The sequence below is a fragment of the Macrotis lagotis genome, chromosome 5, assembly GCF_037893015.1.
Source record: "Macrotis lagotis isolate mMagLag1 chromosome 5, bilby.v1.9.chrom.fasta, whole genome shotgun sequence".
NCBI classification, from domain to species: Eukaryota; Metazoa; Chordata; class Mammalia; order Peramelemorphia; family Peramelidae; genus Macrotis; species Macrotis lagotis.
Window position 1 is genome coordinate 262,547,524 of NC_133662.1, and position 24,931 is coordinate 262,572,454.

The 24,931-nt window shown below is 43.5% G+C and overlaps 1 long non-coding RNA gene across 2 annotated transcripts; it reads right to left on the reverse strand.

The window, feature by feature from the left end:
- Window positions 1-2,313: 2,313 nt before the first annotated feature.
- Window positions 2,314-24,726, reverse strand: LOC141489059 (uncharacterized). 2 transcript variants are annotated; one of them, XR_012468888.1, is made up of 3 exons: window positions 24,501-24,726; window positions 9,492-9,543; window positions 2,314-2,524 (listed from the first exon to the last, which is right to left on the reverse strand). It is a non-coding gene; the product is annotated as an uncharacterized LOC141489059 (long non-coding RNA). The 2 variants fall into 2 exon arrangements; XR_012468889.1 differs by lacking the exon at window positions 24,501-24,726 and adding an exon at window positions 13,214-13,580.
- Between the last annotated feature and the right edge of the window lie 205 nt (window positions 24,727-24,931).

Consider the following 24,931-nt stretch of genomic DNA (forward strand, 5'->3'; position numbering starts at 1 on the left):
TTTAATCTATCTTTCCATGATGCTTTATTACACATAATTTTTATTGAATCTTGATCTAAAGAGGATGCATTTAATATTTCGGTCTTTCTACATTTGAGCTCCCAGGCTTTTAGGAGGAAGTTAGATCACGATTTATTAGTGAAGTCTTGGAAGTCAGGGAAGGTGGGTGGGCAGGACTGGATAAGATGGCCAAGCTGTCGGCTCTGGGATTCCAGCCCACCCTTTCTGGTGGAGCCTTATTGTGATGTCTGATGGCTGAGAGGTAAAGATGTGATTGGGAAGAACAAGCAGGGAGACTGCAAACCTCCAACCCTTCCTCTCTTCCTAACAGCCTCGGCCTTCCCTCATCCCCTTCTCTCCCCGCTCTCAAGCCAGGGCAATTGGTCTAAGTTATGGTGAAACTGCCTCATTCACCCTCTCAACCTTCAGCTCAGACGCGGGTCAGGAGAGGGGTCACCATTTTGCGCCCTGGATCCAGGGTAACTGGCCCTGACTTAAGCCAGCAGCTCCTTGAGGGTTGTGGCTCCAGTCCTCTCCTCATCCAGTGGCCAAAGAGGGCAGCCGTCGCCCCACCCCAAGGAAGGGCTACAGAGGCAGCTGGGAGCAGAAAAAGCCCAAGGTGAAGGACGATTTAGCCTTCCTCATTAGCAATGAAGTGCTAGGGGTGACTAGGTGGCACAGTGGATAGAGCGCCAGCCCTGGAGTCAGGAGGGTCTGAGTTCAAATCCGGCCCCAGACACTTTATAATGACCTAGCTGTGTGGCCTTGGGCAAGTCACTTAACCCCTTTACCTTGCAAAAGAACTAAAAACAACGAAATGTTACTTTTGGGTTTTTGTTTTTTTTTTTTTTGCAAGGTGGTGGGGTTGGGTGGCCTACCTGGAAGCACACGGCTGGGTGGTTGTTGGGTATCTGGGGCACAACTTGGGCTAGTTATATTGGCTCCGGGGCTGATGCTCTATCCTCTGTGCCACTTGGCTACCCCAAGGGACAAAGTGAAAGGAGAAAGAGAATAGAATAAATGGGGATGGAGAGAAATGGATGGAAGGAATCACAATCAGCAACAGCAACTGTGGGAACAAAGTCTGGAAGCCATTTCTCTGCTGAACTTAGGATAAAGAAAGCAATCCATCCCAGACAGAGCTGATGGAATCCAAACACAAACTGAAGTCAAATTTCTTTTCTTTTTTCTCACTTTATTTCTATAAGGTTTTTCTAATTTTGTGGGGGGTGGGGAGGAGGGATTATGTTTACTTTTACAAGACTATTTTAGTAATGCGTAAATAAATAAATAAAAATAAAATTTAAAGAGTCACCTAAAAAAACAAACCATAAGTGTGTTGAGCCCCATTCACTCTGTGTTGGGGAAAGGGATGAATTTGTGACCTTACTGTCCTCTTTATAATGGTGCCCTTTGGAATACTTACCTTCTATCTAGACATTGAACCCTAACGAATCTCTGAGACCTTGCTGTCAACCCTGACCTTGTTCTCCTGGAGTGGTGTTATCTCCCTCACAGGGTGACATAATCTTTTTCTGTTATATAATAACCCATTATTAACTGGATCCAGGCTTTTTATTTTCTCATTCAGGGATCAGTCCCTGGAGTTCAGTCAGGTAGTGTTCGAAGTCTGCCCTAATCCTTGGGGTACATACTCCTCCATCTTGGGCCAGACCCCACCCAATTAGGAGATTTTTACTTCTGTTCAGAATGCAGAATCCAGGACAGCTAGGTGGTGCAGTGGATAGAGTGCCGGCCCTGGAGTCAGGAGGACCTGAGTTCAAATGTGACCTCAAACACTTAATAATTGCCTAGCTGTGTGGCCTTGGGCAAGCCACTTAAACCCCATAGCCTGAAATAAATAAAATTAAAAAAAAAACAAAACAAAACTAAAATGCAGAATCTAATCTGGGTGAATGCTTGCCCTTAGGGAATAAGCCCATGTCCTTTCACCTCTCCAGTGGAGTTGAGGGTGATGCAGCTCAAGAAGAAGAAAACCAACCAACCAACCAACCAACCAACCAGCGTGGTCTGCGAGGAGATGGATTCCTCTGTCCACAGAGTGCTGGAGGTGGTTGCGTCTCACAGTTAAGCCACACTGTCACCAGGAGCTGAAGACTTTTAGCCCAGATCCTCATTACATTTCAGGGACATTCCTTTCCAAAAAACATTGAAGACATTTTGCATCTTCACTGGGGGTCTCTGGTAACTGAGCGAGTACTAATCACCAACTTATTGATTATTATCTAGTCTAATTAATAAATTGGTTGCTAATTCCCAGAAACTCTATCTCTGATTTTTCATTGTCACAAGGGTGAGCTTTTAGAGAGCAAAGTCTGTGTTACTTTCCTTTTTGAATACATAGTGTTTCCATAGTGTTTGGCATACAGTAAGCATTTAATAAATGCTGTTTTGGTTTATTCGTTCATTCATTCCTTCATCCATTCATGTTAGCAGTGATTTGCACCAAAGAGTCTCCAAATGGGTCAGGGTCAGGCAGCAGGCTCCACTGCAGGGCAGACCACTGGTGAGAAGAAAACCATCAATGTGACTCCTCCCCCATTCTTCCTGTCCCAGATAGCCCCAGCTCAGCTAGGATTTTTTTTTCCTTTTCTATTTTGAAAATTAGTACAGAATCCTAGAATCATGGGTTTGGCAGTGAGAGAGACCATCTAGTCCTCCCCTTCCCGCCCCCCTCCATTTTCCAGATCAGGCAGCTAAGACCCCACAAGTCACATAGGCAGGACCATAGCTATGGCACAATACTTGAGGTAGGGGTCCAGAGGTATCAAATACTCGCTGGTGGGACCCAGACAAAATTAATATATAACTGGGAAATAGTTAACAAAATAAATAAAAATACAATAAAATGAAAATAAAACTACAATAACCTTGCCTTTGGAGACTGTCAACATGCCACCAAAGATGAACTTGTGTAGAGATGAGTGGCCTTGTTCCTAATAATAATAATGTTTATCCTTCATTTTTGAAGAAAACCATGACATCAGGGGGGTGATGTCATGACAAGCAAATGAACTGAATTTGAATGAGGGGGTGTCATGCTAAGTCACCAGCCTCACTTTCTCCTTCAGGGCCATCTGGGTCCAGTGGCCAGATATTCCTAGTTAAGTTGGATACCACCAATCTAATCCAACTGGCTCACCTACAAAGAAGGAAACTGAGACCCAAAGAAATTATTTAAGTAACTTATACCAGATCCCATAGCCAGGATGAGTCATGGTAGGATGTGACCCTGGAGGTTCTGGGCTCTAAGATCATCTCTAGCGACAGCCCCCCAGTGTCTCTTACATCTTTTTATATGCTTCCTGTTTACTTATTTATAATCTCTCCCTGTCTCTGACTGTATTAAGATGTCAGCATCTTGAGAACAGAAAATGTTTTAATTTTCTCTTGTGTTCTTGGGGTCTAGTCCAGAACCTTGGCACATGGAGTGTTAATAAATGCTCTGAAGTGAAGTGAAGTGAAGTGAATTACTTGGCTTGATGTATTTGATCTGCACAGTGTGGGACAATTTCCCAATGTCAAGAAAATGTTATATTCCATTTATTTTTAAAATCTTCTTCCCAGAAGAATCAAACCTTTTCTGAGTGACTCAGCAATGACTAAGAGGCCTTTATTTGGGTCTGTTTGAGACTTTGTCATCAGCACATATCATCATTGTTGCCAGGGAGCTGCAGGCTGGATCCTGATTAGCCAGGAGGAGATGGCTTTCTGAGAATAGCAAAAACTCAAGGCCTTAGTGGATCCTCTGTTTACTGAACTCTCCTCTGGACAGGATGAGGAACCAGGGTCCCTCCAGCCAACCTCAGGCCTCCAAAGGGTAGAGAGAACATTAGCTTTGTTTATTACTTTTGGTAAAATGCTCTTAATTGAAGAAATAGTGTAAACAACCATAAAAAACATCATGTGAAAATGCACCAAGCAGGCTTCCTGCCTCTTCTATCACAAATTGGGCATGGGCAACTCCCACAGAGTCTTTAGATAGTAGAAGATGGGCATTGAGCAAGAAAAGGGCTGCCTTGCATGGACAGAAGCCCCTCTGCAGCCAGGAGCCACTCTGCCTATTTAGCAGCTGTCAAAATCCATCTCTTGCTCATCTGAGCCACCACCATCTGAGCTGTTATCTAATGCTGAGAGGCTCTTTGTCACTGGTGAGTGGGCTCTTCTCACCGGCTCATGACTCACCCTCCATCTCTCCTTTCCTCCTGCTTAGGTGGGAGGCCAACATCACCACAGGTCTTTGGTGGTCATGCTACATTGTCTTTCAGGGCCCTTCTTTAGGACTAGCCAGGTGCCCAGTCTTTCTACAGTTTGACATGGATTGACTTTCCATTGGTCCACCATGTTCTCTCTGCACCCACATTTCTGAGTAGAGCTCTCTGACCTCACTGAAAGTCTTGACCTGAGATATTTGCTCCAGGGGATGCTTTTCCCTTTATTTCTTTCCCCAGGAAGACCTCAGACTTTTTCAATAAATCCCAGGGTTTATCAATTACCAAATTAATTCACAAATAATCCCATTAAATGTTATTTCTTCAGGAAACCTAGAAGGTATTGGAGTGTATGAGCATCCTATTCTTTGCCACTCCCCGGTCTGTGCCATCTTGGTCAGTCTGGTCCCATAAATGCTGGTCCTTGGTACCGGCTGATTCGAGAGAGCCAAGTTTAGACCACCTGCCCAGCCATGGGAAGTAATAGCCTCATATTGGCCCCTCATAATTCAAAATGTTAGTAAACAAAACACTTAAATGTACTTTACAGTCATAATAGCTGTTTTCCAGCAGCTGATCTGACCTGGAAAAACCCCCCACAGCACATCAGTAAACTGCTTTTCTAGGATAGCCTAGAAAAACAAAATATTTATCAGCATATCCTTGCAGTAAGTTCCCAGGAAGCCAGGATAGAGGTCTCTGATCAGCTCTTTTCTTGTGGCATCTTCTCACCTGGGGGACCTCCAGAAGAGCTACTCACTCCAGCTTGTAGGGGTATATGTCTACCCAAAGCCCCCCTCCCCAATGTCTTTATTTTTTCCTTTTGTCAGCAGAGTACACAATTAAGTTCAAGTAAAGTCATTCAGTAGGACAGTAACAATAGAATATTTCCTCCATAAATCTAGGGGACACTCACAGAAACACACACACATACACACACACACACACACACGCACACACACACACACGCCTCATCATTGGGAAGGGTAGCTACAGGCTGGCATCACTAGTAAGGGGCACAGGAAACAGGAAGCCAGGTCTTTCATGGGAATGGGGCACCTCACTCCTTTTTAGGCCCAGAATTGTTCAGGGTCTGTTGGGGAATCATCATGCTGGTCTCGAATCTGTCCCTCACTGGGCATGGGGTTTCAGTGAGGTAAGCCACTCTGTTCTCCACTGATGTTGGGGGTGATTGCAGGTTGGGTATGCTCAGATGAAGGCACCAACCATCGGATGGATGCTGAGAGTGGTTGTCTCAGAGAGATATTGCTTCCGTTGCCGCTGGCCATCTTCAGTTCTAGTCAGTCAGGAGCTGGTCCATGTGAGCATTGGAATTAAGGAGAAGAGAGGACTATGAGGACTGTCTTGTAGGACTGGAAGGATTGCCACCTATTAGAGATCTGACTCATTCTTCTCACTTCCAAATAGGTTCTTATTGGCTCCTGACTAGTCTGGTGCTTGTGAGGACCTGTCCCAACCCCATACAATGAGGAAAGAACAATGTTAAATAACAAGCAGCCATAGCAAAAGAAAAAAAGAATGAAAAGATAACTATCCCTCTCTGTGGGAAAGTCTCCTCCCCAGGAAGGCTCTCAGGGACTCTTGTGACAGGGCATGATGAGGATTTGAATTTATCTGAAAGTCTCCTCTTTACCCTCAGATGACGAACCAAATGTCCTGGCTCAAGATGCTTCCCAGAGCATGTGGCAGATAGAACCACTCCTTAATTTCTCTAGCAGATCTCCTGTCATTGCATAGGCAATTCAGATGAAGATCCAGACATAATATCTCCAGGGGTTTCTGCAAAACCCTCAGTAAAAGTTCTACAATGGTTTCCTATAAAACTGGAACATTCTGGCTGGAGGGACTTGTTCCATGTTGGCAGAAGCAGGTCAGCTCAGAAAAGAATCCAACTCAGATGAGCTCTGAACACAAGAGAGTTTTCCCAAAGGGACTAAATCTAATGTTGGTGGTAGATGATGAGCACCCAAGATCCAAGAGACTATTACTCTCTCTTCAAACAGACGATGTCTGGAGGATTCCTGGGATGTTCTAACCCCCAAATAGTCTGCTCTCTCTGGCTTGTTAGATTCCTTCCTAGAGGTGGATTCCAGGGGAAATCTTGAAGAAAAAGTCTAGGCATGGCTCATGAATAGGGTCTCTCTTTGCTTCAAGACCAAAGACTTGTACATTAAAATGAACTAAAATGTGAAACCGTCTCAGGCTCCCATCCATTCACCCATCTCCATGCCTGTTATAATCTCCCAAGAGGTGAAGATAATCTTATAGGACAGCTGGACAGAGATCTCACATTTACCTGGCATTTGTGCGACAACTGAAGTCGCCATGTTCTGTGGCTCCCCGATCCCTTCGGTTTTGGTTTATCCCATCTGTCATCATGGCTTCCAAGAAGCAGATGTGGTTTGGGGTCATGTCCACTACTGGAAAAGTGGTGCTCACTCAGGGATCTCTTAAAATTTCCAAGGTTATAGTCAGATTAAGAAAAACCCATTTAGGGCAGTCAGGTAGCATAGTGGAAAGAGCACCAGCCCTGGAGTCAGGAGGACCTGGGTTCAAATCTGGCCTCAGATACTTAATAATTGCCTAGCTGAGTGACCTTGGACAAATCACTTAATCCCATTTTCTTAAATAAATATAACTATAAAAATATAAAAAAAGAAAAAAAAAACATTTCTCAGGTTCGCTGTGGTATGCTCCGGTCACAGGGAAAGGAATACAAAATAAGGGAGGAAGACTAAGATTTGAGACCTAGTTAGTTGATAAGCATTTATTAAACCCCTACTACAGCAGAGACCCTGTGGTTAAGTGCTGGAAATATAAATTCAGAAAAAGAAACATAGTCCCTACCCTCAAGAAGCTTACAATCAAATGGGGGAAGACAACAGACAAAAGTCCAATCTCCAGTCCACATAGGCAAGCACATATTCTCACTGTTTTGTGCTTATAGTCACCATTATTTTTGAGGGGGGGAGGAATGAGGAAAGGAAAGAGAAATCCCCAAAGGACCCTCCTCCAACCTTGCTGGAAGTTCAGGTCAAAACCCACAGAATTCCAAGGGGAAACATTCCAGAGAAAGAGATGACCCTAATCTGAACTTTTCTACAGCTCCTATAACCTATTGAAAGGGAGATCCCTCCTGACTCAGTTTCCACTCATCAACACAACCCAGCCCACCCCACAAATCACCAATGAGTAGCTGCTGCCTCATTTCAAAGCCAGAAGCCAGAGTGCATGTCCCCCCCCAAATTCAGCTGCAAAGAAGGGACTCCAGGCCAGAGCTGCTCCACTTTGCTTTGGATGTAGGTTGTATTTCTACATCTGTGAACACTTCATTCTCCTCTGTAGATGATAAGCTTCCCAAGGGCAAAAACAGTTTCATCCTTCCCCAGTGGAAGTTGGGATTGTTTCCTTCTCTGTACTTGTCTCTGCGGCTCCACAGACACATAACGGGCATGTGTCGATTGCTTCTTGTCTTTGGGGGGCCAGCAGGTGTCTGGCAACCCATAATAATAATAACAACAACAAGAAATGCTCATTGAATGCTGAATTGGATTTAAGCCAGGTTCTACAATGAGATCTCTTTGAAGGGGCAAGTGTAAGTAGGTGCAGAAAAATCACCCTTATTAAGGCCAAACTCATCCTTCTGGCTAGCTGCTGTTGCTAAGTGTGTCCTACATTTCAGACCACTATTAGGATGATTTCTAGTCATCAGGAGAGGCCCATGGTGAATCAGCACCACCTGGGACCAGACCTCATCATTCAAGTCTGACTCCACTTGTGGTTACCTCATCTGCTCTGCCTAGGTCAAGTGTCTGGCTCACTCATACTGCCCACCTTCAGACAAAGACCCAAGCCCTAGGCCACCCCCATGCCACGGCTTCATCTATGTTCTCCCAGGACTCACCTAGATAGCATCATCCACTAGGGCTTGAGTATGACAGAGGGAAACTCTGGGGAGCAACACCAAGGGTCATTGTTGATTCAATTCAACCAACATTTTCCAGTTTGAGTGTGTATTGTGTGTGTGTGTGTGTGTGTGTGTGTGTGTGTGTGTGTGTGTGTGCAGAGGAGTTCAAAGACCTCTGAGATTCCTTCCTTACATAAAACTATGCTAAATGACTATATCACCTGTAGAGTCTAAGACACCATACTGCAAATTGGGGTCACAAAAACAGAAATTAACCCACCCTGCTCTCAAGGGTAGCTAGACGGCATTGTAGTGGATGAGCTCCAAGCACGGCATCAGGGAGACCTGAGTTCAAATTTGATCTCAGATACTCACTAGCCAAATGACCCTTGGCAAGTCACGTCACCTTTTTTGCCTCAGTTTCCTCATCTCTAAGATGAGCTGGAGAAGGAAATGGAAACCACTCCAATATCTTTGCCAGAAAAGAACCCAAATGGGGTCACAGAGAGTTGGACAGGACTGAACAACAATTTTCTCTGAAGGTGCTTCCATTCTTCTAGAATGAACTCAACATGTACACAGAAGTAAATAGTTGTTTTTTTTTTTGCAAGGCAATGGGGTTAAGTGGCTTGCCCAAGGCTACACAGCTAGGTCATTATTAAGTGTCTGAGACCGGATTTGAACCCAGGTACTCCTGACTCCAGGGCTGGTGCTTTTTTCACTGTGCCACCTAGCAGCCCCAACACAGAAGTAAATAGCGGGTTATTTATGGTGGGGGAGAGTATCACAACTGGGGAGGTGGGGAAGGCTTCGAAAGGAAGGAAAACTGAGCTGAGCATCGGAGAGCATGGGGTGGGAATGGGCATGCCAAGAATGAGACTGGCTTGTGCAAAGGGAGAGGATGGAATGTTGAGTTTGGGGAACAGCAAGTGAACAAGTTCGACTGGAACCTAGAGGGTGTGGAAAGGTGGAAGGTGAGAGGAGACTTGGGTACAGAACCTTTCAACACAGGAAGAAGTGGGGGATAGAAACTCAAGAATGCTGTGAGTGTGGGAGGACTCCTCTCGCTTCCCCCCATGACCACCCCCTCCACTGTTACAGTTCCTCATCTGGGTGCATATTATTCCCTCCACTTGTATAGACAACATAACCTCCCTCTGTCCCCATATACACGCATCCACGATAGCATATGTTTACTCTGACTCTTAAATATCATTTGGATTAGAATGAAGTGGAGGGGGGGGGCAGCTAGGTGGCACAGTGAATAGAGCACCGGCCCTGGAATCAGTAGGATCTGAGTTCAAATCTAGACTCAGACACTTTATACTTACCTAACTGTGTGGCCTTGGGCAAGTCACTTAACTCCATTGCCTTGCAAAAAAACTAAAAAAAAGAAAGAATAAAGTGTAAGGGGCCACAACAAGACTGGATGGGACTGCATATTGGAGATGCCCCCAGGATGCCAGTGGGTGGGAGGAATAGTTGCAGGAGCTGATACTTGGGGCTCCAGTTAGCCAGGGTATTCAAGGTAGCTGATCTAGGAACAGACAGGACCATCTTTAGAAGCAATCAGAAAGCCCAGTGGGCAGAACACAGAACTGAGAGCCAGATTAGAACATCTCATCTCAGTTTCTTACTGATTTGGAGTCAGGAAGACTTGGGTTTGAATCTAACCTCAGACACTAGCTAATGTGACTGCTGACAGACAAGTCACTTGACTTCTGTCTGCCTCAATTTTCTCATTTGTAAAATGGGTCCAAGAAAAGCATCTCCTGGGGCAGCTAGGTTGTGCAGTGGATAGAGCACCATCCCTGGAGTCAGGAGGCCCTGAGTTCAAATGTGCCCTCAGGCACTTAATAATGACCTAGCTGTGTGGTCTTGGGCAAGCCACTTAACCCCATTTGTCTTGCAAAAAAAAAAAAAATACCAAAGGCATCTCCTTTCCAAGGTTGTTTTGAGAATAAAATGAGACAATATTTGTAAAGTGCTCTGCAAATCTAAATATTATTATTTTTGTTCATTATTATGCCATGGAGTCAGCTCCTCCTTCCTTTATCCCTTTAGATGGTTTGCTGCAGTTAGTTCAAATTTTGGAGGAGCAATTGCAGAAAGAGTGGAAAGGTATTAGATTTTTCTTGGCAAAGATGAGCTGGTTTTTCAGATTCAGTTCCTCCCATCCCTTGAAAAAACTCACATCTTGGTATGGCTGTTTTTCATTAGGAAATTGGGAGAAGACTGGACTTGATTGTTGCAAATGTAAAGTTTTACATCTGGGTTCAAAAAATCAACTTCTCAAGTAGTCTTAGACCTACAGTTTTTTTCTGAAAAAAGAGTCAGAAATTTTGGTAGACTAGCTCTGGGTCAGTAGGGGAATGGGGCAGCCAAAAAGGTGAGCATGACATTAAAGCAGACAGCATGCGAGTAACTCTCCTAGGGGCCCACATCTCTGTCTAAAGCAGAATTTAAACTCAGGTCTTCCTAGTGATGGTAATCTGTTCTGGTTAGTTCAGAACTAGGTGGTTCTGTGAATAGACTGTTGGATCTGGAGTAAGAAGACCTGAATTCAAATCTAGCCTTAGACATTTACTAGCTGCGTGATTCTGGGTAAGTATACAACTCTGTTTGCCTCAGTTTCTTCATCTGTAAAATGAGCTGGAGAAGGAAATGGCACGAATCCTCCAGAATCTCTGCCAAGAAAACCCCCAGTGGGGTCACGGAGAGCTGGACATGACTGAAATGACTGCACAGCAGCAACAATAGCAATAAACCCGCCAACATTCTTCTATAAAGTGTATGCGACAATAAGCGCCCTGGGCGCCGCGGTTTAAGGGGCTCCAGAGCAGGGGGACCAGAATGATGAGGAGCTTGGTGTCTAGGTCACGTAAGGATTTCTTGAGTGAGTTGGAAATGGCTTCCCTGGGAAAGAGAAGACTCGGGGGTACAGGGGGCTGGTGCCTTCGCCCATTATTCGAGGTTACCTGACCTCTTCTCAGGTATACTACAGTGAAGTCTTCTGTCTGGCATGGGTTGGATTAGAAGGCCCTAGAGGATCCTTTCTGCTTCTCTGGACCCCTTGCTGAGGCCTGGAAGGGCTTGGGGGCTGATTTCCTGGCTTTGGAAGTGGGGGGAGATCTCCTCAAGGAAAGAAGATGTGGTCTTAGCAAGTTCGTGACTAAGCCAGGCAGAGCAGCTATGGCTCACGGAGAGCAAGCTGGCGCCTTGCCTCTCTCCTCCTCCTCCTCAAGGCGGGGGATGTTCGCTGGTAGATGGATTGTAGGAAGTTGGGAAGATGCCCAGCTTCCTCCTCTCCTGTGCATGGGCAGCTGGGAAACGGCAGAGATCATTAATGCAGAGCCCAATGTTCCTTTGGCAGTTACTGCCCCAGCCCCCATCCTGGCTAGTCATCCCACCATGTCCTGAAATTTCCTTTTGAAGTGCCTGGACTCCCCAGCATGGGAGGGGGGTGTCTGTTCCAGGAAGGCTCCTAGTTACCCCAAGACCCTGGCTGCCCGAGCCTGTTGAGCTACAAACATTCTGGGAGATGTCTTAAAAGCTAAATAGCACTAGCCCAGAAACCACAGAATCTCCTTCCTCCACCCCTGGGAAAAACTGGACATGGGTATATCCCCAGGTTCCTGGGAGTCACTGGGACTAGGGGAATTGTGTGAGAAACACAAAAGGACAGACCCAAGAGTTAAAACGGACCTTCAAGGACATTCATAAACCTCAATGGGGGGCCTTCCCACAACACCCTCAACAAATGGTCTTATAACTTTTTGTGCAAAGTTTCCCAATGATGACAAAGCCAGTGCCTTTCAAGAGTATCCTGTTCCACTCTTGGAAAGTTCTTTAGGAAATTTTTCCTTATGTTACCTCAATTTACCCTTTAGGGTCAAAAAGGAGAAGTCTTAGAATAGATTTATAGCTGGAAGGAAACTTTGAGATTATAGAATCTGAGACATATAGCAGTGAAATGATTGACCTTGAATTACCCAGTCAGGAAGTGACTGGGATTTGAACCTATTCAGTCTCCTGACTTTAAAAAATATCAGCTGACCAGTGATTTCCTTGTGCATTCACTTTACCGTCCTTAGATGATTCCACTTTTCCTCTTCATAGGAAGGAAGGAAACAAACATCTAAATAACTCCAACTTTGTGCTAGACAAAGCACTTTTCAAAGATTATCTCATCTGAGCCTCACAGCCACCTGGAGATATTATTGAGGAATTGAGGAAACTGAGGCAGCAGCAGTGGACTTACCCAGGGCTCCACAACTTGCAAGTGTTCAAGTCAAGGTTCTTCCTTGGCTCTTCCTGACTCAAGGGCCAGTATTCTACCTGTCGTATTCCTGAGATTCCTTTCCTGAGAATGTAATTCCTGAGCGGTGCCCTTCCCTCCTGGCTTCCCCTGTGGAAACTTCCCCTATGGAATCCTGCTGCCCTTTCTTTGATGGCACTGAAATCTGCCCTCCCCAAATCCATGGTGCAGGTCAGAGTGTGCCTGGTTCTCCTCTCTTTCTCTATCACAGATCTGAAGGTGGAGTGATCCTTTGAACAGAATCATTTGAAGTTTACTCAGAAGGCAATAGGGGGCCCCTGATGAGTTTTGAACAGATGAGGAACATGATCACATTTAGGTTCAAGGTCATTCTGGCAATGGGGCCTAGGATGAGTTGGAAGAGGGAAGATGGGAACACCTGCAAGAGTAATCTGGAAGGAGGCAGAGGATGGGCAGATGTGAAAGGAGATGTGATGGATTGGCTCTGAGAGATGCAGGGGAGGGGAGAGGCAAAAGTAACCCTAAGGTTACAGACAAGGGACATAGGGAGAAATAATGAACCAAAAGACATGAGCTGTAGGAGGAAAGATGATCAGTGCACTTTGGATGTGATGTCAGAGGAGGTGCCCAAGGAGAAGAGTCAGGCTTGTGAAGGGTCCAACACAGTGTAGAATGTTTATCACACCTGTTTACTTAACAAACACTTGCTGAATGAATGAATGAAAGAATGAGGACAGCAGTAGGGTGAAAGGTAGGAGGTAGACATCAGCTCACCATAAGGAAGATCAGCCTAAGCCTTTGGAATGGGCTGCTCCATTGAATAATGGTTCTTCAGTGCCAGAGATCAAATCATCCAGAGGTTCATGGTGATGATTCCAGAATCAACTACAAACTTTTATTTAGCATTTAAATCTCAAGTTAAAGAACCTGACTTGGAAGTCAGAGGACCCAGGGTTAGTGCCAAAGTCCAAAGTTCCTCTCAATTCCCCATTCCACATTCTGACTTGTCATCCCAATATGTCCTGAAATTTCATTTTGAAGTGCTTGGGCTTCCCAGCATCTGTCCCAGGAAGGTTCTTCTAGTTATTCCAAGACCCTGGCTGCACAGGTCTGCTGACCTGCAAATGTTCTGGGAGATGTCTTAAAAACTAAGCAACACTAGCCCAGAAAGTCCAGAATCTCCTCCCTCCTCCCCTGCACTTGCCCCAGCCATCCACCTTATCTGGAACGTGCTCTCTCCTCACCTCCATCTTTTGGAATCCTTGGTTTCCTTCTCCAATGCCACCTTCTTCAGGTGACCTGGCCTGCTTCCCACAATCGTTCATGCCTTCTTCTTAGAATCCCCCTTCAATGGTATATGGACCAACACTAATATTGAATTCAGATGTCGATATTTATTGGATGTCCTCCCTCCTATCAAACACTCCTTTAGAAAATTCTGTTATTTAAAAAAAATCCTTTTATTTTATTTCAATTAATAAAACTTCCTTGATTAATAAAACCCTACAAGAAGAATATAGTCTAGAGAAACAAATTCCAACTTTGATTATGTCCAAAAATCTATGTCTCAATCTGCAGCCTCAATCCACCAAGTTTCTATTTAAAGACTCATCTTGAGTCCTCTGGAACTGTGGTTGGTCATTAGATTGATCCGTTATTTAGTCTCACAAACCTGCTTGTTTTTACAATGTTGTTGTTTCATAAATTGTCGTCTTGGTTCTGCTTCCTTCACCTTTCATTTGATCATACAAATCTTCCTGGGTTTCTCTGAAATCATCCCTTTCATCCCCTGGCTTCTTTTAAGTCCCAACTCAAAGCCCATCTCTCCCCAATCCTTCCCCAACCCTTGTTTTGTTCTTTTTTGTTGTTTGTTCATTGCTTCCTATTAATTTAATATAAAGTTTGCTTGCTTGATGTTTGTTCTTCCTTCTGGAAGAAGACCACAGCATCAGGGAGGTGATGCCATGACAAGCACATGAATTGGTTTTGAGTAAAGGGGGGGGGCTGTGCCATCAGGATGACTGGGGATGGCCCTGGATGCAAGGCAATCAGGGTTAAGTGACTTGCTCAGGGTCACAGCTCAGAGTGTCTAGTGTCTGAGATCACATTTGAGCTCAGATCTTCCTGACTCCTGGGCTGGTACTCCAGCCACTGCACCACCGTGCTTGGACAGTTAGGCATAAACAAGTCATTAATATGAGCTGGAGAAGGGAATAGCAAGCACTCAAGTATAGTTATCAAGAAAATCCCAAATAGGGGGCAGCCTGGAGTCAGAAGAACCTGAATTCAAATCCTACCTCAGACACTTAATACTTAGATGTGTGACCTTGGACCAGTCAGTTAACCCCATTGCCTTGCAAAAATAAACAAAACATAACAAAATGAAATGAAAAGAAAAGCCCAAATAGGATCGTAAAGAATTGATTGAACTATGTAACTCTGCTAAGTCCTGGAAATACAAAGCAGGAAATTGCACTCTAATAAGCTTAGCCTCTGAAAATTTCTCTAGTGCATTGTTATTGTTAACACAGAAATTGTGTATTTTTAACACAGAAAGTGCCTCAGGGGGATTCAGGGGTATTTCCTCCCAAAAGATTACTGGGCAATTCTAGACTTTGGGGAAAAAAGATCTATTTTTGTTGCATTTCACTCATTTCATACTATCTTCTTGCTCTCAGGTTCCTCTAACAAGGTTCACAGATTCCTTTAAAAGGAAGGTCACCTAGAGAAGAATTGGTCAAAATTTCCCCAGGTGGTAGCAATTCTTTGAAGTTACAGGGAAGGGCCAGCAAGGCATGTTCCCCCAAATGGTCCATGATGGGAAGAAAGGCCCCATAGACAACAAATTATTAATGGCTGTACTTTTTTGTGGAACTATGAACTAGAAACAAAGTGGCTGTCCATTGATGGCCAGACAAATTGTGGTCCATGAATGTAATGGAGAAGGGAATAGCAAGCCATAAGAAGGGATGACAATGACAAGCATGGTAAATTCAGGGGAGCATGGAAAGATCTATTCAAATTGATGTGGAATGAGCAGTAAGCAGAGCAAAGAAAACAATGTACACAAAATGATCACCATCAGGTGAAATGAAACTGGAGCACTAAGTCATTGTGATGGCCAAGCTAGGCCAATGGAAAAGAGTTGAGAGAATGTCTCCCAGTTCTCCTCGCAGAGCTGAAAGTTTACAGGTGCAGAATAGTAGATATCCTGTCAGACATGTTTGACATGTTCATCAATTTTGCAAAATGACTTTTTCCTCCTTTTATTTTATTTTTACCTGCTCACGAATTCATATTTTAATATAAAATAATTATATGGCAGACCTGCCCTAGCTCCTAGTCAAAGACTGTTATGAAGACTGGTTCTATTCCAATGGAAAAAATAAGGGGTGCTGTTTTTTCTCCTGCCTTTTTATGAACATCAATAGGGATTTCAAAAGTCCCTGGGCCATTTGGGGGAATGTTCCTCTTTTTAAAAAAATTCTTTGTTAAAAGGGATGGCTCTCTGGGTAGGGAAGGGGGAAGAGATCTATTTGGAAATTATGGAGTAGGTTTTTATATTGTATATAATATATGTTTATATATGTTTTGTTTTATATATTTATATACAATCTATATTTATATATTTATATTAAAGTTATAGATATTTTAGATGTAATATTTTTATATCATAGGTATGCATTGTATACATATATAACAAACATGTTATAAATGTATCTATAGCCATATATCATATATTGTTTTTAAATTACCTAAATATTTAAATATATCATATGATTTGTCTGTGTGTGTGTGTATGTGTGTGTAATGGATCTTAGTTTTAGGCACTCCTGCTAAATCTATGGTAAAGAGTCCAAGGGTTAGGAATGTCATTAATTAGATCCTGTCAGATGAAAAACCTCTTGGCTTAAAAATGAGATTCCTTTAGTTTCTCCCTGCATCAAGTACTGGGTCAATGCCTTTTGAGTAACTAAGGAAAAGTTGATCTTGCTGGGGAGGCCCTGGGGTGCTGAGGGACTTTGTGCAATTAGCACCCATTAGTCATAGAGGGAGAGTCTGATGCACTTCTCCATTGGGAGGAAGCACTTCTCTCCTACCATTTGTCCTCTGAGATGGACAACATGGGGCAGTGGCTCAGGCCCAGTTGGGCTGAACAGCTGCCCCATGAGTAATGGTGCTTCTTAGTGGGACACTGAACGATGTTATCCCCTCAACCCCATCAGCTACAATATTTGAGATGATTTTCACATCTGGGAGTGAGACACCCTCTGGTGTAGAGGTCATGGGCTTGAACTTCATAGACCACGAGCTAATGAGCAGGGACTTTCATTCTTTGCATTTCTATTCTCAGTTCCTACTCCAGTGCCTGACTCCCAGAAGTTAAATAAATAACTATTGATTGATTGAGCAACTTCTAACCCAGCTCTCTGACCCCTCCTGCTTCTTTAGTTGATATTTCTCTTTGGGGGGGTGGGGTCCAGCTAATTAATATTAAAGAATGTTGAATCTCCAGCTTGAAAGGTAGACTTACATAGTTTAAAACAAACAACAAACTGGGCTTGAAATTCAGAAGATCTGGATTCAAAATCTGTTTCTATTTGCTAAGTGACCCTATGTAAGTCATTCATCTCTTGGTGTCCCAGGCAATTCCCTAAGACAGGAGTTTTACCCCCTTTAAGGAGTCCTAGACCTCTTGGTCAGTCTGGTGACACTTTTAAATAATTGAAGGAATGTTAAATTTCAATTTAGAATTTAGTGAACATAAGGATGGAATTTTTTCCCATTAAAGTCCAAGGACTCTGCTGTTATATTTCCTTAGGGCTCCATGGGCCTCAGGTTAAGAGTCCCTGGCTAAGAAGATATGGTGCCAGTCTACAGTGGGAGAGGGTGTTTCCACCCTGAGATTTCCTTACACTGGTGAAATCACTCTCTAGGACTGGATCAAATGGTAAATATTGCAGATGTGAGGAGACCCAACAAGTCTTCATGGAGGGGGCAGCATCTGAGATGGGCATTCATATCTGGACAGAATTTCACCAGGTGCAAATGGGGAAGGAGGAAGTGCCAGGAAATAGCATGCATAAAGGTAATAAAGGTAAGAAAGTATAAGCCACCTGCCAGAACTGGCAAGGCAGAGTAGAGCCCACATAAAGGGTTAAGAGGAAAAGATGAGTTTAGATGGTAGAGGACCTCTGAAGAAGCCTCCAGGGACATGTTAAAATTTAAAAAAAAAACTGGAGACAGATTTCAGGTCTGCCACCAGTTTTGAAGCAGCATTTCTTCAGTCTATCCTCTGGATCCAACACTGGGTTAAGTCCTGGGATTACAAAGAAAAAGTGAAAAAACTGTTCCTGCCCACTAAGAGCCTACAGTCTTTAAAATTTGCATCCTGCTAACAAATATCCCCAAACAGATCATTTCCACAGAAAAATAAAACAGAAAAAAACAGAAATTTCCATGTGAAACCATAACTATGATACACAGTTTGTGCTTCTCAAAAAACAGAATAAATTCCACATTCAGCTGCAGAGCTGAAAAGAGGTTTACATTTAAGTCCTGACAAGTCCTTGAGTAGAAGGGACTACTTAGGGGAGGGATGGGTTTCCTCCAATTGCAGGTTGTTAAGCAGAGGCCACTTGTCTATAGTGGAGCTTTCCTCCGTGGGGGCTGATCTGGATGACAGATCCTGGAATTCGTTCATCTTCTAAGATCCAGATGAAGTTGCTGAGCTACATCAATAGAGAGACTTTCCACACTGGAAGTTCCTTGTAATGATGGGGTCACAGGTCCAGATTCCATCACCATACCCTAAAGAAAACCAACTCATTTTGCAGATGAGGAAACTGAGGCAACTAGGGTTAAGCAACTTACACAGGATTATATTACTACTAGTAAGTGGCTGAGCCCAGATTTGAACTTGGAAGGAGACTTGCTGACTTCTTGACTTCCAGCTCTCTGACTACCATACCCTCTAGCTGCTTTCAAAAATCACAGGGGCGCGCCATTGGCCAAGTAGGGATTGGACAGATCCTTCGGGATCACTGGAAATCTAGGTTCACTAGAACTCAGGCAGGAAACAGCTGGTAAGGGAGGGCCAAGCTCCATTATGGGGGAAAGAAGATTTTTCTCCTTCCCCTCATCTTCCTCAGCAGAAAATATTCCATCCAGGGATTTGAGAGTTTGTGAGTTTGAGCGACTTCAAGGCATGGTTGAACGGTATCTATCAAGGAACAGCAGCGCACATTCTCTAGATGGCCACTGACAGTGAGAGGAAGCCACGGGAGGAAGCAGTTTTAAGGAACGTGGCCCAACCACAGAGGGGAGAGCTAACCATAGTTTCAGTGGAAAATGAACTCTGGCAATCAAAAGGCAAGCATGTGAGGACTCTCCAAGGAAAGAATGGACCTCAGACCTTGCCACACCAGAGGCACAAGTAAGTTGTTTTGTTCACATATGAACCCCCATGTATCTATGTGATCTCGATGTAAACTCCTTCTTTCTACATATGTTGTTCTTATTTGTGAAAGCATGCACCCCAAGTTTATGGAAAAATATAACTATTGTTCTTTTTGTATCATATTAATAAATGCCTTTACTTTGAGCTAATTTTGTCTACTTGCTGACTATTAAGGGAAAGATCATTAGTGGGGGCTCATGACTTAAATTTTAGAAGTGCAAGTCCGCAACCTAGCCTAGATCCTAAAAGTATCAGTCACTCTCTGGGAAGGAGCCTGGAAGGAATGCCATGTGTAAGACAACCATTCCCATTCCCTCCATGTTCCTTTTTCCAATCTGTTTCAAGGTGGTTTAGAAGATAGAGAGGCTGTTGCTGTTGAGTTGTTTCCAGTTGTGTCTGATTCTTCATGATCCCACTTGGCATCTTCTTGGCAAAAATATTGGAATAGTTTGCTATTTCTTTCTCCAGCTCATTTTACAGAGGAAGGAACCCAGGAAAACAAAGCTAAGTGACTTGTCCAAGGTCACACAACTAGTAAATGTCTAAGGTTGGAGACAGTATTGGAAACCTTCCATTCCTGGTTACATGGCTAATCTCTTCCCACTCTTTTTGATACCACCAACACTAGCTAGCTTCAAATCCAGGCTCCTTCCATCATTGTACCAGGAGCCCCTTTCTATCAGCATGAGTCTGACATCAACCAAGAGACAATCTCCTGAAGCATCTTATCAAGTTAAGAACTAATATGAACCATGGGTAGGGGTGCATACCCCCTGCCAACCAACAAATGCTGAAACCCTGTTGTTAACACCCCCAGATTCACACCTCACAGGTTTATTGATGGTTAGAACCTGGAGGGACTTTGGAGATCAATTTAGTTCCAACCTTTCATTTTACAGATGAGAGAAACTGAGGCATGGAGAAGTTAAGGATCTTGCCTGGAGTCATTCAGATAGGATTAGAACCTAAATCTATGATTGCCTCCTCTTTCTACTATAATTGAACTTTACACACAACCTCATGAGATGTTATTATCCACATTTTGCAGATGGGGGAACTGAGGCTCAAAAAGTTGAGTGCTTGCCAGGAGTCACAATAAGACTTTGTCTCTAGGGCCACAATTCTATCCATTCTACCACCGTGTCTTTCTAAAACTTGCCACAAATGTCATTCCATGAAAAATTGGCTGTGCCCTTCAGAGGCACAGCCGAGAGATCCTTATCAGCTTTATGAACTGGCAAGTCACTTTTCCTCTAGGAGCCTCGGTTTTCCCATTTGTCAAATGAGGGGATTATCTCAAGTTCTTTCCAGTTCTAAAGCTATGATAATAAAGTCCAGAAACTCAGAGAATGTCAATGAAATGGAAGGACTTCTGATCATCAGCAAAAATGCTGAGGCCCTACCCCGAAATACCTTTTACCTCCTGAGGTTCAAAGGGCTATTTTCCAAATTAGAATTTGTGGAAAAATTTAAATAGATTCAAAGTCAACAGCAGAATGTCCATTTGCACCGATCATTCCTTTGTACAAAGGCTCAGGGTAGCCTTTGGTTAATGAGTGACTAATCGCTCTCAGGGTTTGCCCCCACCTGGGGTTACCAGAGGACGGTTACCAGCTGGCAGGGCTCCTGGAGCTGTTAGTCACCTGGCTGATTTTCCTGGCTCTATTTCCTGGTAAAGGGACCCCCTGCATAGAACAGCCTGGGTCCCTCCAACCCCCACCTGCTCAGAGATGCTTATCTGGCCCAGGCCTTCAGCTCTCAGGCAGGTGAGCCCAGTAACCTTCACCTCTGACTTCATGGCTTTCTCACATGGACTCCATGTCTGCTGCCAAGTTCATTGCCAACGCCCACGTGGATTCTAGGAATGCAGCTGCCCTTTGACTCCTGCCTAGGGGGAGGGAGGGAGCCTCCAAGGAATTGAACCATGAACAGTTATTGACTTCTAGATTTTTCCCTACACATTTTCCCCTCATGGATTTTTTAAGGGGTAATGGGGTTAAGTGACTTGTCCATGGTCCCATAGATAGTAAATATCAAGTGTCTGAGGCTGGATTGGAACTCAGGTCCTCCTGACTCCAGGGCCAGAGCTCCATCCTCTAGCTGCCCCCTTACATAATTTCAAGGACTTAAAACATCCAGAAATGTGACCTTCTCACCACATGACCCTATTCCTTGACTGTGCAGTTTGTCCTCTCTATACAGCAGCCAAAGTCATTGTGGTCATCCTGCCCCTGCCTCACCTGCCATGGCTATCTATGCGTGACATCCTCATTGGTGGAGGAAATACCCTCACCTGGAAGTTGTCTGGGTCAAGTAAATCACGGCAGAAGTCCTAATGCCTATTCCTCCACACATCAATCAGAATGAATGAATGAATAAATGAATGAAAAGAAAAAAATATTGATTAAACCCTTACTGTGGTCCAGACACGGTGCTAAACTTAGGGTTATAAATACAACACCAAAGACATTGCCTCCCTCCAAGAGGCTTATATTTCTATAGAGGGAAACAACACCTATAAGCAGGGGTAGTTAAGGAGGGGAATTTTGATTGGGGAAAGGAAGGGATCAAGGCATGGTGTTTTATAAAAACCTCCCCACAGTCTAGTGAATGTTGTGCACAACCATTTGTATTTAACATGTTTACATATTAGTCATTTTGTGTATAAGGAATTAGGCCTAAGGGAAAAGAAAGAAAACCATGGGATAGGAAGGAAAAACAAGAGAAATTTTTCAAAAGTGAGCATGGTGTTCATCCAGATCCTGTGTTTTTTTATTTTTTTTCTTTGTTTTTTTCCTTTCTGAATGTGGCTGGTATGGCATATGACGGCTTTCCCAGGGTTGTCTGTTCATGTGGGCAATGTTCTCACGGTTCCCCTCCCTTCGCTCAGCATCGTTTCATCTTCCCGGAGTCTGACTATCCATGGTTTCTTGTAGAACAATAGTACTCCATAACATTCAGGGTCTATAACTTGTTCAATTTACAATTTACCGTACTTTGCCACTATAGACAGAGCTGCTACACATATTTTGGAACATATGCGACTTTTCCCTTATTTTATGACTTCTGCAGTGTATAGACCCAGTAGTGGAATTGCTAGACCAAAGGGGATGATCAGTTTTATTGCTCTTTGGGCAGAGTTCCATATTGCTCTTTAGAATGCTTGGATCAGTTCACAACTCCTCCGACAATGCACTAATGTCCCAATCCTCCCACAACCTTTCCAACATTGATTGTTTTCCCTTTATATCATTTTAACCAATCTGATAGGTGAAAAATGATACCTCATGGTTGTTTGTAATTTGCATTTCTTTAATAAATATTGATTTGGAGCATTTTTCATAAGATTATACACAGCTTTAATTTCTTCATTTAAAAGCCTAAGCATTTATTTCTCCAGCCATCCTGATCCATATCTGGTCACTAGACTCAGATGACTCCAGAGCAGAAACTGAGGCTGGTGACTTAGCATAGTCCCCGCTGCACTCAAATTCAATTCACCTGCATGTAAGGGCATCACTGCCCTGATGTTATGGTCTCTTCAAGATGGAAGGACAAAAATCACAACAACCTATTTGGGAATATATTGTTTTCCTCTACAGTATGTAAGCTCCTTTAATTAATCAAAATGCATTTATTAAGCACCTACTATGTACCAAGGACTGAGTTAAGAGTCAGGAATACAAAGAATAAGCAATCTCTACTCTCAATGAGCTTACATCCTAATGGTGAGGTAGAGAGAACCAGTCAGATATACATATTTACTGCATAAATGTAACGTGAATTCATGCAAATATATAAAAATAGTTCAATATAAGAGAGTTTGAGTGGGGAGGGTCGAGGTCAGGAAAAGACTTCAAGCAGAAGGTAGTGTCTAAATCCCAACACAAAGGAATAGAAGGACTCTGGGAGGCAGAGGAAAGGAGGAAGGGAAGGGCTAGGTATGGGAGACAGTCAGAGTGAAGGGATGGAGATGGAAGATGAAGAGTCTTTTGTAAGGCAACCAGAAAAAACCAGTTTGACTTGATTGCAGAGTGCAGGTTTGGATGGGAGTAAGGTCCAAGTTGATTGCCAAGGTAGGTTGGTGAGGTTATATAACAAAAACACAGGAGTTTATATCTTATCGTAGGTGAACAGGAAACCACAGGAGTTGAGAGTCAAATCTGTGTTTAAGAAAATCTCCCTGGCAGTCTTATGTAAGAGGACTGGAGTGGGGAGAGACTTGAGATAAGGCTGTTGGAATAATCAAGGAGAGAGTTGATCAGGGCCTGGATGGATGTCATGTCTTCGTGAATGGAGAGAAGGGGGAAGATTGAAGGAATGTTATGAAGACAGAAGCAGAATATTTATAGTCCACTGACCACAAGAGAATGAGTCAAGGCAAGGTTATGGAACTGAGAAAATGAAAAAATGGTAATGTTTTTCACAAAAAAGAAAAGTTTGGAATAGCAGGAGGTGAACAAATGATAAATTCAGTTATGACATGCTGATCTGATACTGTCTTTGGGACAAGGGCATTCAGGGAAGAGTTGGCCAATGACAGAGAGAAGTACCTGGAGACAGATGTGCTAAGAGAATCATCTAAGGGTGGTGATTGGAGCTTCCAGGTATTGTGGCTCCTTGTGACAAAGAAACTATGGATGAACTCCAGAAAAATTCAGAAATAAAAATAAGCATTCTTATTTTCACTCTAGAATGTTCCATGTGATAATGGGTTTCAGAGAGAAGGTAGAATTCCTTTCCAGTTTGCTATTTTCTCCATCAGTAAGAAAGATATTTAAAGATCTTATTGAAGGCTATTTTGGATTGTTCTAGGTATGTTTATTTACAGAATAAAATCATGGGCTTGTAGTTAGAGAGGACCCTAGAGATAATCTGTTCCACCACCACCTCTCACCACTCAAAGCTGTCCATTCACTAATTTCCAATCATCTTAAGAAAAGGTTATCTCATCTATCCAGATTATAAGATATCTTGATCGTATCACCCCCAAAGGCCCTCTCATTTCTCCAAAGAAATCAACAGTTTCTCCTGCCTGGTTAGAATTATAAAAAAACAGTTTCCCTTGTTGCTTTTTCTACCCTTTGAAGATCACCGAGAAATGTTCAAGCTGATGTACATAGTTGAAATGCCTCATCCTTACCTAAGGTATCTTCATGCCAGATTTCTGATGTTTCTGGAGTTTATTATCCCTTTCTTTCCTCTCGTCCAGTGGTCCAATAATAATGTTTGTGGATCTTTCTCTAACCATTCTCACCCAGTCTTCCTTTCCATGCCCCCCCCCCCAACTCAAGGTCTTACTTTCATGGATGTAGCTTGATATACAATTATTCTGCTGCCTGTTTTCTCTAATTGATTCCTACTGAATCAAGAGTTCTTAGTTATTATCATACTGCAGTTGTGAGTCACATTCCAATGTGCCTCAGGTATAACTCTGAGGCTCAGTTTGCAGTAAGATCCTAAGACCATACTCTGGCAACAAGCTGGAGATTAAAAGAGACCTTCGAGGAGGAAACGGAGGAAGAGGAGGAGGAAGAGAAGGAGCAAAAGGAGAGATGGTGTCAGGCTATATTGCAGTGATCTCTCAGAATCACAACATACCTGATCAGTTTCTAGGTCTGGTTCACTTAGACCCTCTGCTTCTCTTTTCTCAATTTGGGCTTCTGAAAGTATAATCTCTGGGCTCCCCATGGATGCCTCCACTCAAATCTCCATCCCTGAATCTTAATCTTTCCATTGTTTTGGTATACTAGCTTTCCTTTCCAGGCTGTTCCCCAAATCCCACCCCTGAACCCCTCCTTGTAACCCCAAAGTCTGGCTACCTAGGCTACCGTCTCCTTGAGATTATAAATTGCAGAGAAAATATTGAGCCCTTCCTGTACTGGTCAAAGGAATTTATTCAGCTGGGATGAGTGCCAGAGAAGTCATGGGTCTGATCCCTCTCCCCGTGTTTCGACACAATCTTGGGAACAAGGACAAAATAAATTGATTCTGCTCTCGGGGAGCTAACTTCCTGTCAGGGTAGACAATAT